This window comes from Oryctolagus cuniculus, chromosome 17, assembly GCF_964237555.1.
Source record: "Oryctolagus cuniculus chromosome 17, mOryCun1.1, whole genome shotgun sequence".
Taxonomy (NCBI): Eukaryota; Metazoa; Chordata; class Mammalia; order Lagomorpha; family Leporidae; genus Oryctolagus; species Oryctolagus cuniculus.
The window spans coordinates 64,303,179-64,318,912 of record NC_091448.1 but is presented as its reverse complement, the minus strand read 5'-3'; the positions used below and the strand labels follow the sequence as shown (position 1 = coordinate 64,318,912).

The following is a 15,734-nucleotide window of genomic DNA, read 5'->3' as shown; positions in this document are numbered from 1 at the left end:
AGTGTCCATATGGGATGCTGGCACTGCAAGCAAAGGCTTTATCTGCTAGGCCACAGCGCAAGCCCCAGACCCCGTTCTTAACCCCTCATTTGCTCACGAGGAAATGGAGACCCTGGAGGTGAGGCAGTTTCTCCAGAAAATAAGCATGGGCTAAGTGCACTACCTGCCAACCCCCCAATCCCAGTGACTCGTCGGGAAAATGGCTTTTTCCTTGCAGAGCCACAGTTCCATGTGGCCAGGGGAGGGGATGTCCTGCTCCTCTTGGGCTTCGCGAACTTTCCGGAGGCTGCTCCGTTTCCCAGGGCTCTGAGCTCCGCGGGGAAGCATGCGCAGCCACAAACGGGAGAGCAGAAGCCAGCGTCAGGGAAGGCGGGGAATACATCCTGGCCTCGGGCCACCACCCTGCCAAGAGCCGGCCAGGTGCAGGCGGCGCGGACGCCAGCAGGGGTGTGGGGCGCCAGGCAGCCCGCGTGCGGGGAGCGGGAGAGGCGGCGGGGCGAGAGCATCGGGGAAAGCTCGCTGGTTGACGCTGTGCCCGAGCTGCGGTTGTTCAAGGATGTTTCCCAGCCCGCAGCTCTCTCCCAAGAACCGATTTATACCCCAAGTGGCTCGCGAAGCCCACAGTCCGTTCTCACCTGGCGCTCAGAGGGTGCGGGGTGAAACCGAAGGGCTTGGGCGGACTTTTTCTTGCTCACCCTCCACAACCTGAACTGCCTTCCTGGTCCTTCTGAAGTCCCTAGGGAATGAACCAAGATCTCTGTCAATCTGATTTTCAGGTAGGGGAAAAATTATACTAAAGTTATGAAATTCTATGCTTTAATGTCAGCAATGTGGCGAATCAGGAAAAGCCGCTGCCTGAAGCGCCGGCATCCCATATGTGTGTTGGTTCGAGTCCCAGCTGCTCCACTTCTGATCCAGCTCTCTGCTGTGGCCTGGGAAAGCAGTAGAAGATGGTCCAAGTGCTTGGGCCCCTGCACCCACGTGGGAGACCTGGAAAAATCTGGCTCCTGGCTTTGGGCCATTTGGGGAGTGAATCAGTGGATGGAAGACTCTCTCTCAGCCTCTGCTTCTCTGTAACTCTGTCATTCAAATAAATAAATCTTTTTTTAAAAAAAGGAAAGAATAATCTTAATAAAAATAAACTATATGCTTTAAGTGAGTTAATTGTATGGAATATGAATTATATTTCAAGAAATGTTTTAGGAAAAAATGAGCATACACCATACAACCCAGGAACTGCACCTCTGGACACTTATCCTAGAAAAATGAAGAGTTATTCCACACAAAACCTCCATGTGAATGTTCACATGGCTTTATTTAAAGGGTTATCAGTCTATTTTCCATTACTGTAACAGAATATCTGAGACTGGGTACTTTATAAAGAAAAGAGGTTTGGTTTTTGCTTGCGGTTCTGGAGGTTCAAGGGCGTGGGCACCAGCCTCAGCCATGAGACTTTTTTTGTTTTCGATTTTTTTTTTTAGGATTTGATTATTTTATTTGAAAGGCGGAGTTACAGAGGCAGAGACAGAGAGAGAGGTCTTCCATCTGCTGGTTCACTCCCCAGATGGCTGCAACAGCTGGAGCTGGGCTGATTTGAAGCCTAGAGCTTCATCTGTGCCTCCCATGTGGGTGCAGGGGCCCAAGCATTTGGGCCATCTTCTACAGAGAGCAGGATTGGAAGTGAGGCAGCCAGGATTCAAACTGGCACCCATTTGTGATGCCAGCACTGCAGGTGGCAGCTTTACCTGCTATACCACAGTGCCGTCCTGCTCAGCCATGATCTTGGGAGGCATTGCAGGAGTAGGAGCATCTGGAGAGGAAGCAGCTAACCACCTCCCACACGCATCTCTTAAAGATCCCACCATCTCTTAACATCAGCACATTGGAAACCAAGCTTCCAGCACATGAACTTTTAGGGGACAAAGCCTAATAAACCATAGCATTTTGTAGTATCCCCCAATCAGAAACAACCAAAATGTCCTTCAGTAAGTTAATGGTAGAGGTCTGTGTTGTGCTGCATTGGGTTAAGACACTGCCTGCCATGCTGGCATCCCATATGGGCACCAGTTCAAGTCCTGGCTTCTCTGCTTCCAATCCAGCTCCCTGCTACTGACCTGAGAAGGCAGTGGAAGATGGCCCATACCTGAACTAGTATTCAACAATAAAAAGAAGTGAATGAACTACTTCTATGTGTGACAACCTGAATGGATCTCAAAAGCACTACATTGAGGCCCAAAAAAACTCACAAAGATATACTGTATGATTCAATGTATATAATATTTAAAAACAGCAAAATGGTAGGAAGTGAAAATATGTGTAAGGAGTTAGCTATGGTGGGGGGGTGGATGTGACAATGAAGAGGTGCCTCAGTGGAGATGATGGAACAATTTAGGATCTTTTTTTTATTTGACAGTGAGAGAGACAGAGACAGACAGAGAGCAAGGTCTTCCTTCTGTTGGTTCACCACCAAATGGCCACTACAGCCCGTGCTGCACCAATCCGAAGCCAGGAGCCAGGTGCTTCTTCCTGGTCTCCCATGTAGGTGCAGTGGCCCAAGCACTTGGGCCATCCTCCACTGCCCTTCCAGGCCACAGCAGAGAGCTGGACTGGAAGAGGAGCAACCAGGACTATAACCCAGCGCCCATATGGGATGCCAGTGCTGCAGGCAGAGGATTAACCAAGTGAGACACGGCGCCAGCCCCACAATTTAGGATCTTAATTTTAGTGGTGGCTGCAGGAATCTGCCTGTGTCAGTGTCACAACATTACACATACACAGTATAGCAATGGGAATTTCTCAGTTTGGGCAACACACAATAATCACATAAGATGTATCTGTTGAGGGAGAAAAAACGAAGGGTGAAGGAAACCTCCGTGTAGTATTTTGTGACGTCCCATGCATCTGTAATTATCTCAAAAGGTTTGAAAAAGAGAGGAATTATTAAAGAATTAACACAAGCACAGTTGTACCTCCACTTCCTCCACCCACTGCAACCCTCTGTGTCTTGTCCACTGTGCCCATCTCTGGCCCTGGCAACAAAATGAGAAGGGTAAGACAGAGAAGGGGCCGGTGCCATCACGTAGTGAGTAAAGGCACTGTCTACAGTGCCAGCATCCCATATGGGCACCAGTTCGAGTCCTGGCTGCTCCACTTCCAATCCAGCTCTCTGCTGTGGCCTGGGAAAGCAGTAGAAGATGGCCCAAGTCCTTGGGCCCCTGTACCTGCATGGGAGATCAAGATGTTCCTGGCACCTATTTTTGGATCAGTGCAGCTGCAGCCATTGCAGCCAAATGGGGAGTGAACCAGTGGATGGAAGACTATCTCTCTCTCTTTCTCTCTCTCTCTGCCTCTCCTCTCTCTGAGTAACTCTTTCAAATAAATATATAAATCTGAAAAAAAAGATGAAGGACAAGGTCCAAAATGCCTCAAACCATGAAGTCAGACCAGCAAAGGTTATGTAGACAGAAGAAAGCATAAAAAAAACCCTCTTGAAATATTGGTATTTCTTTGAATAGACAGTGCATCCATAGAAAGCTATACAGAGAACACTCAAGGGGCAGGTGCTTAGTCTACTGGTGGAGCCACCAGTTGAGCTACCCATATTCCACCCATGTTTGATTTCTGGCTCTGGTTCCTGATTCTGGCTTGTTGCCAATGAGACCCTAGGAGGCAGTGGTGATGACTCAAGTCATTGGGTTCCTGCTACCAATGTAGGAGACCTGGATTGACTTTCTGGGTCCCAGCTTCACCCCAGCCCAACCCCAGCTGGGGCATCAAGCTTTTGGGGACCTTTCTCTTTCTCTTCCTGTCTCTGTCTCTCTGCTTCAAACAAACACTCAATATAGTGTTTACTGGAAAATTGAGGTTTAATGCTATAACTAGTACTCAAACAGTATTTTTCACTTTATGTTTCTGTGTGGGAGCAAACTGTTGAAATCTTTACTTAATGTATGCTAAACTGATTTTCTGTATATAAAGAGAATCAAAAATGAATCTTTATGTGAATGGAAGGGAAGAGGAAGTGGGAAAGGGGGGGGGTTGCGGGTGGGAGGTACGTTATGGGGGGGAAGCCACTGTAATCCATAAGCTGTACTTTGGAAATTTATATTCATTAAATAAAAGTTAAAAAATTACCTCTATATATTTAGAAACTTTTCTAATAAATTATTGGGGAAGGGAGAACATTTAAAGGACAAAGCAAAAAAATCCTATTGGGAAATAAAGACATAATAGAAAAGCAAAACACTCCAAAGAACAGCTGGAAGATAAGATTGAGATGATTTTCCATGATTTAGAGCAAATGAGGCAAATGGCAGAGCCCAGCCCAGGAGGTCTGACAGTCCAGTCAGGTTTCAAAGGATGGAAGCCCATCATAGTGGCCAGTTGCTCAGGAGCCCCATGGACAGCTGGAAGACCACAGAACAAGGCTCTGGAAATTCCAAAGAAAAAGATGCCCCATCTCTCATGCCATGCACAGCCAAATTTTTAAGAGAAGACAGAACAAAGACCTTTCCAGATCTCCTGTGAATGCTTTCTCAAGAATGTTTCCCACCAGAAGAAAATAGAAAATAAAAAAGGGGAAGTTCATGAAAGTGGGAAGCAGGCTTCCATAAGAGTATGGCAAAGGGGTTCCCCTGGGAAGGAGCTGCTGGGAGATTCCTGGGCAGCTGCTGATGGCCAGATCTTCAGTGCAACCAGAGCAGGTTAGAGCAGGGGGAGGATGACCAGGAGAGATGACACTGATAGAAAGTGTGTCTGGATACACGGAGAGGACATCTACCCACTTAGATGAGAGCTACATAATGAGCTAGCAATAAAGACACAATTAAGCCAACTAGTGAACAACAGCAATGATGATTAACTTCCAGAAAAACAAAACATTGTGTGAGACATGGGAAGTATTCATGTACGGCTACATAGTTCAGTGAGCATCAGGGTTTAGTCTTGATAATGTGCACCTCAAATATGGATCAATCCATAATCAATAAGATAAGGTCATGGTGGTGGGAGGGAATGGGAAGATGTGTGTGTGTGCATGTATGTGCATATATGTATGTGTGTGCACTTGTGTGCATGTGTATATGTGTGTATGCATGTATATGTGTGCATGCACATGTATATGTATACATGTGTATGCCTGTGCATGTGTGTATGTGCATATATGTGTGCATGCATGTGTGCACCACACACGTGTGTATGTGTACATGTGTCCATGTGTATGTGTGCATGTGTATGTGTTTTTGCATGTGTGCGTGTGTATATGTGCATGCATGCATGCATGTGCATGCACACACATGTGCATATATGTCTGTGCATGTGTCCGTGTATGTGCACACGTGCATGCATGTACATGAACACACATGTGTATGTACACATGCATGTGTACATGTGCATTTGTGCGTGTATGTGTGTTTTGCATGTGTGTATGCATCTGTGCATGCATGTATACATATGCACACATGCATTTGTGTGCATGTGCCTATGTGTATGTGTGTTTTTGCATGTGTGTATACATCTGTGCGTGTATGCATGCATATGCACACATGCATGTGTGTGTGCATGTATATATGTGTGTGCACATGTATATGTGTGTGTGCATGCCCTTGATTTCCATTTCTCCCTTTCCTAGTTTGTTTTTAATCCTGATTTTTTTCCATACTATTCTTTCATTTTCTTCTTCAGTTCAATGTGTTTTCCATACTTTCTATCATGTACATATAGAGTTTTATATCAGAAAAACAGTCCAGTTTATTACAAAGAAAAGGCCGGGAGCCTGTCTCCAAGCATCCTCAGCTTCCCTTCCTAATCCACCAGGGATTTGGCACCTGTGACTTTTTCCAAATGTTACTCAAGCCTCCTTATGTTTTCAGCCTATGCCATTGCTTGGCCATAATGTCTTCCACAAGGTCAGCTGAGCAAGTGTTTCATGGGCTCACAGAACCTTATCTTTGTACTGATCCTAGTTAGCCCCTAAGGGATCTCCTGCCTCAAACATTTCAACAAGTGGAGAAGGCACTCTGGTGGTTTATGAAACAAGAATGCCTGTGAGAGCCTGTTCTTACTCTCCTCTGACTAGGGAGTGAACATATGGCATGCAAAGAAATCAATCTGAACATAGAGACACATCTCAGCAAGAGAGGAAGAGGGTCCAGCTCCTCTTGCTGAACTATTCCCTCCAGGATGGAAACAGCTGATCATGCTGAGTGAGGACCAGTCCACAGGCCCTGTCTGAACTTAGATTCTTTCTCTTCTCACTTAAGCTGTTATATTTTGAGTACCATAACTCCTTTTTTAGAAATTTATGCTTCACTGAAGTTCTTTCTCCTGACTTCGTGTTATGTAAGGGAATGAAATATATTATCATTCATGTTTAACACAGAAGGAATGATTCTGAAATAGCTGTAAAATTAATCTCACTTTTTGATTGTTCTGCTTGTATCTTAACTATGACATAATGGATTTGCTATTTCGAGAGACAACAGACTGGGGAATCCTCGTGTCATTGCAGACCATCTGAGGTAATTTCTGCACTTGGAAACCTTTCTTAGGCCTCTCATAGCAGCCTAGGCTCTCAGAAGGTGAGTGCCACACTGTGGACTGTGGGCAAGGCAGGCACTGCCCTTCTGGCTCAGGGCCTTTGTCTCTCAACAAAAGCACTTGCTGGTTAACATTCCTGATGGTCTTGGATGGTGAGGCATTCCTGACCCCCAAGGCTCTCTGCTGGGACACAGTCCTTTGTGGTTGTCTGTTGCCCTGGATACTCTGGCCAGTCAGTCCCACACCAGAATTTCCTTTGGGGTAAGGTGAAACCTCATGGTAGTTTTTCTTTGCATTTTCCTGATGCCTAGTGATCCTGAGCATCTTATGCCTATAGGCCATTTGTATTTCACCCTTTGAAAAATGCCTGTTCATATCCTTATTTCTTAACTAGATTATTTGTTTTATTGTTGATTTTTTGAGCTCCTTATATATGCTGGATATTAGCCTTTTATCAGATGTATGGTTTGTGAATATTTTTTTCCAAATCTGTTGGTGGCCTCTTTATTTTGTTGAGCATTTCCTTTGCTGTGTGGAAGCTTCTTAGCTTGATGTAACCCCATTTGTGTATTTTTGCCATTATTGCCTATGCTTCCAGGGTCTTGTTCATGAAGTCTTTACCTGTGCAATGTCTTTCAGTGTTTCCCCCTAACCTTTCCTCTGGTAATTTGATGGCAGCAGGTCTTAGATGTAGATCCTTGTTCAGTTGTGAGTTGACTTTTGTATAAGATGTAAGGGAAGGGTCTTCTTTCATCTTTCTGCATGCAGAGATCCAATTTCCCCAACACCCAAAGACACTCCCAGGAGTGATTTTAGTTTGTTAAAGTTTACTTGATTGTAAATGTGTGAATTAATTTCTGGAGTTACTAGTATGTTCCATTTGTCCACATTTCTTTTCTTGTGCCAGTACCAAGCTGTTTTGATTATAACTGCCCTAAAGATATAATATGTCTCGAAATCTGGTATAGTGATGCCACCAGCTTTATTTTTATTATTTAGAATTGCTTTAGCTATTCGGGGTTTTTTTGTGATTCATATGAATTTTAGGGTCATTTGTTTCAAGTCTGAACTTTTTTTGAAACTTTGATTGGGATTACTTTGAATCTGTAAATTCATTTGAATTATAAATTGCTTTTAACTGGAGGAAAATGTCAAATGTGAATAATGTTGTCATACAGAACCTTTCTAAATAAAATTCACCCATGGAAAAAACCTTGCTCAGTTGAGGACAAAGACATAGAACTTTTCATTAAGGGTTTGTTGCAGCAGTGTTCATCTGAGAAGAGAAGTGGAATGAACAGAAATTTTGGTGATGGTCCCTTTTATTTATGGGTTATCTTGATTGGTTCCAGTCTCCAGTTATTCAGTAAAACACTAATGTAGGTTGCTGTGACAGTCTTTTGTAGATATGATCAAAGTCCATAATCAATTGACTTTATTTAAGTAAGGGAGATTACCCCAGTGGTGGGGCTGACTCAGTTATAAGGCCCTAAGGTTAAACTGAGTCTCCCCTGAAGAAGCAGACACTCCTCAGGAGTTCTGTCTCCCCTTCTTGATAACCCATCCTGTAGATGCAGACAATATCCAATATCTGATGTTATCCAATATCTGATAACATTTTCAGGTAGACACAGTCTTTTTCTTTTTTGAACCTTGTTGGGCGGTGCCATAAAACAGTGCCTTTGCTATTTTTGAAATATCTCTTGGTCAAGTTGATTACTTCTTCAGGCAAACACCTTGTTTATCAGCACTGCTGTCAGCGGCTTGTGTGAAGAGGGATAATCCTGGAGCTCTCAGTCCTACGTTAGAACTAGCAACTTCAAGAATCTGCAAAATCTTGAGTGATTTGTCCTATCAGAGTAGTTCATGGAGCCATGCCCAAGATGGCTAACATGGGTTGTCCTGGGCCTCATGAGCAGGCCAGTCCTGGGTCTGAAGTTCATCCCTGCCTTGGATTAGCCTCTGCTTCTGGTCAGTGTGTGAACAGTCCTGATGCACACCTTCTCGGGTCTTTCTTCAGTTAATTTATTGTTATTCTTTGACATTTTCCAGATAACTTTACCCAATGAGTAGAAACTAATAACTTCAAGGGTCACACTGCTCCTGTGTAAGTCTCATCCATTGACCAGGCCTTTTTAAAATTTTTTTTTCAGGGGAAATGATCTTTAATGTTTTTTTTTTTCCAGCCCCCTGAACTGCTATCAATTCAGTGAAGAAAAAGGACGGGCTGGAGAGATATGGAGTCAGGAGACACAACAGCGCCCACCCACCACCTGGGTGCACACTCACTCTGCCAGAACTTGCACGGGCGCCCGCCCTCACATGCTCACAAGCATGGCCACACGCACACTGCACAGACACACACATATGTAACCACGGTTAAACACATGTAGCAAGGGACTCTTTTCTATGTACCAGAGAGAGAGAGAGAGAGAGAGAGAGCAAGTAGACATCGGTGCCCCCGGGCTCTCAGCATGCTCTGCTCAGCTCTCGGCCCTGTACCTGGCACCCATGCCCCAGCCAGAAAAGCAACTGTCCCTCTCCCCGCACCCCCCAAACCCAGAGGCCCCCTGGCTCATACACTGCCCTCTCCCCTCCATCTGCCCTCCCCCCAAACAGGATCACCTCCCCCTGGGAAAGGAAGCTGTATGCAGGGGGCCCCTAGAAGTGCCTGGGCGTCAGGGGGCATGTTGCTTCTGAAGCCAGCTGCCTGCTGGCCACGTTGGCTGCAGACTCGCAGCCGCCATTGCTGGAGCCCTCGTCGGTCCTGGGGCTCTCGGGGTCGGCCAGGAGCTCGAAGGTGAAGAGCTGGCCCGAGTCCTGGCAGCCGCTGCAGCCTGCGGGCTCGAACAAGGACAGGCTCAGCAGGGTGCCGGACACCTTCCACTCAGGTAAGGGAACAGCTCCACCGGCGGCTGCGCACAACGGCCCAGGTAGCACGGGCTCCCCAAGGCCGAGGGCAGGGTCCACTCGCTGCCGCTCAGGCAGCTGCTGCTGTAATCCAGCGAGTCCTTGCACGACTGTCAGCGCTCCAGCGAGCTGCCACGTGTCCACAGCTGGTAGGTGTAGGCGCCTCTGCCCAGGCGCAGATGGCCTTGGCGGCGGCGGCACTGGCACCCGAGGATGCGCACAAAGGTGCGCCTGAACGTACTGGAGCACAGGTAGATGATAGGGTTGAGGCAGCTGTTGAAGTACCCAGCAAGAAGACCACTTTGAACATGGCATAGGGTGGCTTCCGTGTGGAGAACAGGGAGCCTCACTTTCCAGCGCTGGTGGAGGCTCTCTGCTATTAGAGTCCCGAGCCGTGGGAACCCGTGCTCTCCACATAGGTCCACCGTGTCCCTCTAATTACGGAGAGTTTCCTCTGCCGTTTCCCCAAACTCTTCCCTGAGACTACAATATCTCCACTTTTATTAAATTATCTCCTGGACCAGATCAGTAAACTCCCTCCCTATTCTGCCATAGTGGAACCCCTGACCAGGCCTTTATAAAGTGATAGATTCCAGTTGTTGCACCAAGGGAAGACAGCGGGGCCTGGGGCTGGCACCGAGACCCATTAGCGGCTGGCACTGGAGATGCTCACTCCTGCCTGCCCCTCTCCTCCTGGCGGATTGAGGCTGATTAGGGGAGAACTGGGTGCCCCCTCTGCCGATCCCCGGCTCCGGCACAAGGAGTGGCCGCGATGCCTTTGGGCTTAGGATATGCAGCTCAGCCCCCTAGCTTTCCCAACTCTTAAATGGCGTCTCTATGCCCCAGCGTGATCCTGCAAGTCCCTCTGCTGGGAGGGAAGACAACTGCATGGAGCTGACAGGACAAGCTGGCCCAGCAGGCCTTAGAGGGCCCGGAACCGGCTGCAGGAAATGCTCTTGGCCATCCTAGGCTTTCTGAGCACCGAGCTGGGCCTCGACCTGGGCCTGGAGCTGAAGCAGTACCTGGGCTGGGTGATCCTGGTGGTGCATGGGCGCACTTGGGCTGCTGCTGCTCTTCCTGCTGGGCTAAGGCTGGGCCGAGGCTTGCACCGGCACCGGCAAGAAATGCAGGAGGTGGTGGCCTGGCCAGCCTCGGCCCCTGACGACCTAGCCTTGCTGAAGAACCTCAAAAGTGAGGAGCACAAGAAGAACCGGAAGAAACTGCCCAAGAATCCCAGACCAAGTGGACGGACTGTTGAAGTGGCTGAGGATGAAGTTGTTAGAACTCCTCTAAGTGGAACAGCAAAACAGCCACGAAGAGACAGACAAGAAAAATAAGAAGAAATCAAAGTCAGATGCTGAAGCAGTGCAAGACAGTTCTTACAATGATGGAAAGGAAGTTGATGAAGGAGCCTGGGAAACTAAAATTAGTCACAGAGAGAAATGACAGCAGCATAACGTGATAAAGTGCTGACTGATTCTGATTCAATGGATTCAACTACTCCTGGGATAGAAAATATCATCACAGTTCCCACTGAAGACCGTAAGCACCTGAAGTACTCATCAAAAATAGTCAGCCCATCGAGACCTTTCCACCTGCTGTTTCTACCGAGTCACTGTTAGCTTATCAGAAAACGATTCCTGCAAGAGCTCTTCCCAAGTGCTGCCAATGCTATCAGAGACATACATCGAAGTAAAATAGGAAGGAAACTAGTGTGCCTCCTTCCCAGACCAAGTCTGGAACTAACGGAAATCTCCCAAATAAATAAAAAAGAAGAAAAAAGCCAGATGGGAAACATGAGTGTTTTTTCTTTCCCTATATTGGACATGAGTTTGCAAACACTGTCTTGACGATTATGCTGTCTATGCAATAATTTGTGGACATGTCCAGAGTTTTCTATAAACTTAAACCAATTTTTAAAACAAAACTGAAAGCAACCACCATAAAAATGGAATCAAAGAAAAGTTAATTTATGAAATTAAGAGATCAGCAGAATATTCTACATAGTGTTGGAAGACACTTGGGACAGTCTTTGCATTGAGTGAGAACGATCTTAATTTAAGACTATTATCCTGGCTTTACAACAGTGCCCTGTTTACAACAGATGGTGCCCTATCTCATCTGCAGCTGAGGAATAATGGATTCTGATTAGAGAAAGGATTGTCTTCAAGTTAGCAGGCAACTCCTGGGATCTTATGCACAAACTTGCACCTTTTGGATCTATTTTATGCTTAAATCAAAGTGCTTTGTTTAAATGCATAATCTGACATATCTTTACATATTTGTTGGTAGCAATTTGTATTAAAAGAATCATAAGTGCAAATAAAAAATCATTTATCATTTATTTAACTAAACTGTCATGATTCAGTCTACAATTTTTAAAATGTTCTTAATTCAGACATTGAAAATTGACATTTGTATGGCTTATGAAGTTATTTCTGATAGTCTTGCATTACTTGAATCATTCAAAGTACAGTATATTTTAAATTAATAAAGGAAAACTATTGTATTCTTTTATATACATTTAAGGTTCAGACTCACAAGCTCTTGTTTATGCCTTGAAAACTTTCAGGTAAAATTCAGCTCACATTTTCCTTTCCCTAGCAATTCCTTTTCTTACAGCATCAGCTTTTAGTTGCTGGTAATTTTTTACTTTAAAATTGAAGTCATTCACACACATGGTCAGCCATGTACACTGTAAATGATTTAATGGTTTAAATTATTTACACTGTAAATGGCCTTTACCAAAAGTGATTGACAAGGACCATAATTAACATCACTTAGTGACTTGTGAGAAAGAAAAAAGTCATGTTTTATTTGATGTGATTGGCTGATCTGTTTTTATGTGGCACCAAGAATGAACTTGTTTAACAGCTGTAAACAATGCTACTGATCTGTCCATCCAGCATTGTCTTTGTGGTTTGATGGTATTGCATTGTCAGACTAGGAAAGCTAAGGAAACAGAATGGTTTTAGTTTTGCTGAAGACTGACCTTATTAATGGACAGCTTTCCTAACAAGGGCTAACTTTTATTAGGCGTTAGCATCTGTTTCAGGAACATGCCAGTTTGTTTACATGTCAGAAGTTTTGTTTAATTTTATGGTATTTCTAAATTGATTTGTTTAAATAAATTCAGCAAATGGAAAAAAAATAATGTGAAAGATTCCTCAGAAGCCTTGCAAGGCTGTTGGTCTGACATTCCATGCCTCAGTTTGTATTTTTTAAACAAAGAACACTGTTATGAATTCTCCAATACCGACACATCACCATATATCTTGATAACTGATATAGAGAGGTATTAGCATGAGGACCTTACACATTTAAATAAAATAAATTTTAAATAAAATAAAATTAAAATAAAATAAATTTAAATTTATATGACTGTAGGCCATATACTACCATGCCAGGAACTCCACTACCAAAGGGCCACCACTCTAGTCTCAAGTACTTGACTGGAGAATTTTCCTCTTGATTTTCATTGCCTTGTCATCTAATCCAGTGTTTTTAAAACTAGACGTGTAGGCATTTGATGAAAAACCTGACAGCTACATAAATGCTGGATTTTATTTAAAAACAGTCATTCAGACATTCACCAATCAAATAGTCTAGGTCAACAATTCCTAGAACTATGTGAGATGCAGGGTTCCAGACATGAGTGTTCTAAACTTTCATTTGGAACATAATAATTGAAAAATCTAACACCCACATATGATTATATCTCAAATCTCTTTACACACTGTGTTTTCCATTTGTTGTCCAGAGCATCTAGGTCTTTGACAGCTTTGTGGCAGACCTAATCATAATACAGCTACTTCCACTATCTGGACATAAAAGGAAACTGCTGTAAAAGCACTGCTTTTAGAAACAATGTGGTTCTGAAATATCATTTCAAAAATTCAAGCTCTTTCTCCCTTTGTCATAAAAATTGTGCATGCCAGCCATCAAGGAAATGAAAATAAAAATCACAATGAGGTTTCACCTCTCCCCAGTTAAAATTGCTTTCACATATAAATCAAAAACCAATAATGCTAGTGAGGATATGGAGGAAAAAGGTACTATTATTGACTGTTGGTGGGAAGGCAAACTAATTCAGCCATTGTGGAAGACAATATGGAGATTCCTCAGAAAGCTGAAAATAGATATACTATATGACAGCCATCCAATCCTGGGAATTTATGCAAATGAAATAAAATCAGCATATAAATGTGTTATCTTTACTTCCATGTATATTGCAACTCAAGTCACCATAGCAAAGATATGAAATCAACCCAGACGTCCAACACCAATGACTAAATACACACACACACACACACACACACACACTATGGAACACTACTCAGCTGTAAAAAAATTGATGCAACTGGAAACCATTATACTTAGTGAAATAAGCTAGTCTCAAGAAGACAAATATCATATGTATTCCCTAATCTGTGGTAGATCAAACAGTACCAAAAACATAATGTATATTAGCAAAACTGTCATTTTGAGATTTGATGATTGTTTATATCCCTTTTCTCTACTGTTGCTCAACAATGTTTATTTCTTCTTATAGATTCTTGAATTCTTTACTTAGTTGAGGGTTAACCTTATGATTATAAAATAAACTGAAAGTATGTCATTATAAAAATTAAAAGAAAAATAAAGACAGAAGGAGGAAGGTGGTTAGGAGGGTGTGCAAGAATGGAGGTTATGATGGGAAGTATTATATGCTCCTAAACCCATATATATATATATATATATATATATATATATGAAGTACATAATATGTATACTTCTTGAGTCACAGTTGTTAACATACCAAATGCCCTCACCATATACCTGAGCTAATAGGTATGTTAACAACTGTGGTATATGGTATATGGTGAGGTGTATGGTGAGGGCACTTGAAATCCTCTCTTTTGGCCAATTCATTACTGTTTACTATAGTCAACTTGCTATGTGGTAGAGCATCAGAACTTATTCCTCCTATCTGACTGTAACTTGATACCAAATGACTCATGTCTCCCTTTTCCCTTCCCACCACTTCCCTTGATTGAGCCACTACTCTTCCATGAGACTGGATTTTTTAGATTTCTTACATAAGTGAGAGAGATGATATTCGTTACTCTATCCCTGGTCTGTATCATTTACCCTGGTGTCATTTTGGTTCATCCATGTTGTCTCAAATTTTAAAAGCTGAATATAAACATATATCCCTTTAAATATCCTTTCAACCACTGATGGACTGGTATATTGTTTCTTAGCTGTTGTGAATAATTCAGCAATAAGCATGCGAGTGCAAATATCCCTTCAACATCAGGATTTAATTTCCTTTGAGGGTGTTCCCTATAGTGGGATTGCTAGATTGTATGGTTTTCTATCTTCAATTTTTTGAGTAATATTCATGCTATACAACAAAATGGCTATCCTCACATATACCACCAAGAGTGTGTAGGGGTTCATTTTTCTCCACATTCTGACCAACACCTGTTATCTCTCATCTTTCTGATAATAGCCAATCTAACATGGGAGGGAATATCACAATGTGGTTTAAATGTGCATTTTTAAGCAGAGATGTTGAACATTTTTTCAAAGTTGTAGTAATCAAAACAACATGGCAGAAATGCATTCAGATGGAGATCCAAGATGTCTAAATAGGGCATAGCCGTGCTGACTTCAGCTGCTCTGGGTTATAAAAAGAACAAAGGAAGGACCACATTTCCAGGGGCAGGTGTTTTTGGTGGGGAAGTGACAAAACAATGAAGATTCTGTAGGGCAAGAGGAGAGAAGGCAGCAACACAGTTGTGGTCTGTCATGCAGTGCAACCAGCTGCTCACTCTGAGCCTCTGCCTCCATCTTACCAAATCAAGGTAGAAAAAAATGACTGCTACTCGCAGCTTTAGCAGAGAGGGAATTCCACACCCACCCAATGACATATACTTTAGTCTGGGAAGCTGACTGGTGTCTGAGCAACTGCAGGACTTTAAAAGGAAACCACATTGCTCATCTCTCCTCCCCATCCTGGAAGAAGGCCCAAGTACTTGGGCCCCTGCACCCACATGGAAGACCCAGAGAAGCTCCTGGTTCCTGGATTTGGAACCACCCAGCTCTGGCCATTGTGGCCATTTGGGAGATGAACCAGTAGATGATAGAACTAACTTTCTGTCTCTCCCTCTGTCTGTTATAACTCTACCTCTCAAATAAATAAATAAAATCTTTACAAAAATTATAAAGGCTATATATGACAAAAAACAGCCAATCTCATACTGAATGAGGAAAAGCTAAAAGAATTTCTATCCAGATCTTGA

At 43.6% G+C, this 15,734-nt stretch overlaps 2 long non-coding RNA genes across 2 annotated transcripts in view; one reads left to right on the top strand and one right to left on the bottom strand.

The window, feature by feature from the left end:
* The window catches only part of LOC138846293 (uncharacterized), a 53,369-nt gene that overhangs the window by 14,551 nt on the left and 23,084 nt on the right, over positions 1-15,734 (bottom strand). The window contains exon 2 of the long non-coding RNA XR_011383757.1: positions 636-736. This is a non-coding gene — a long non-coding RNA (uncharacterized lncRNA). The remainder of the gene's footprint in view (positions 1-635; positions 737-15,734) is intronic.
* LOC138846294 (uncharacterized) lies at positions 5,667-11,791 on the top strand. Its single transcript, XR_011383758.1, has 2 exons — positions 5,667-9,428; positions 10,294-11,791. It is a non-coding gene; the product is annotated as an uncharacterized lncRNA (long non-coding RNA).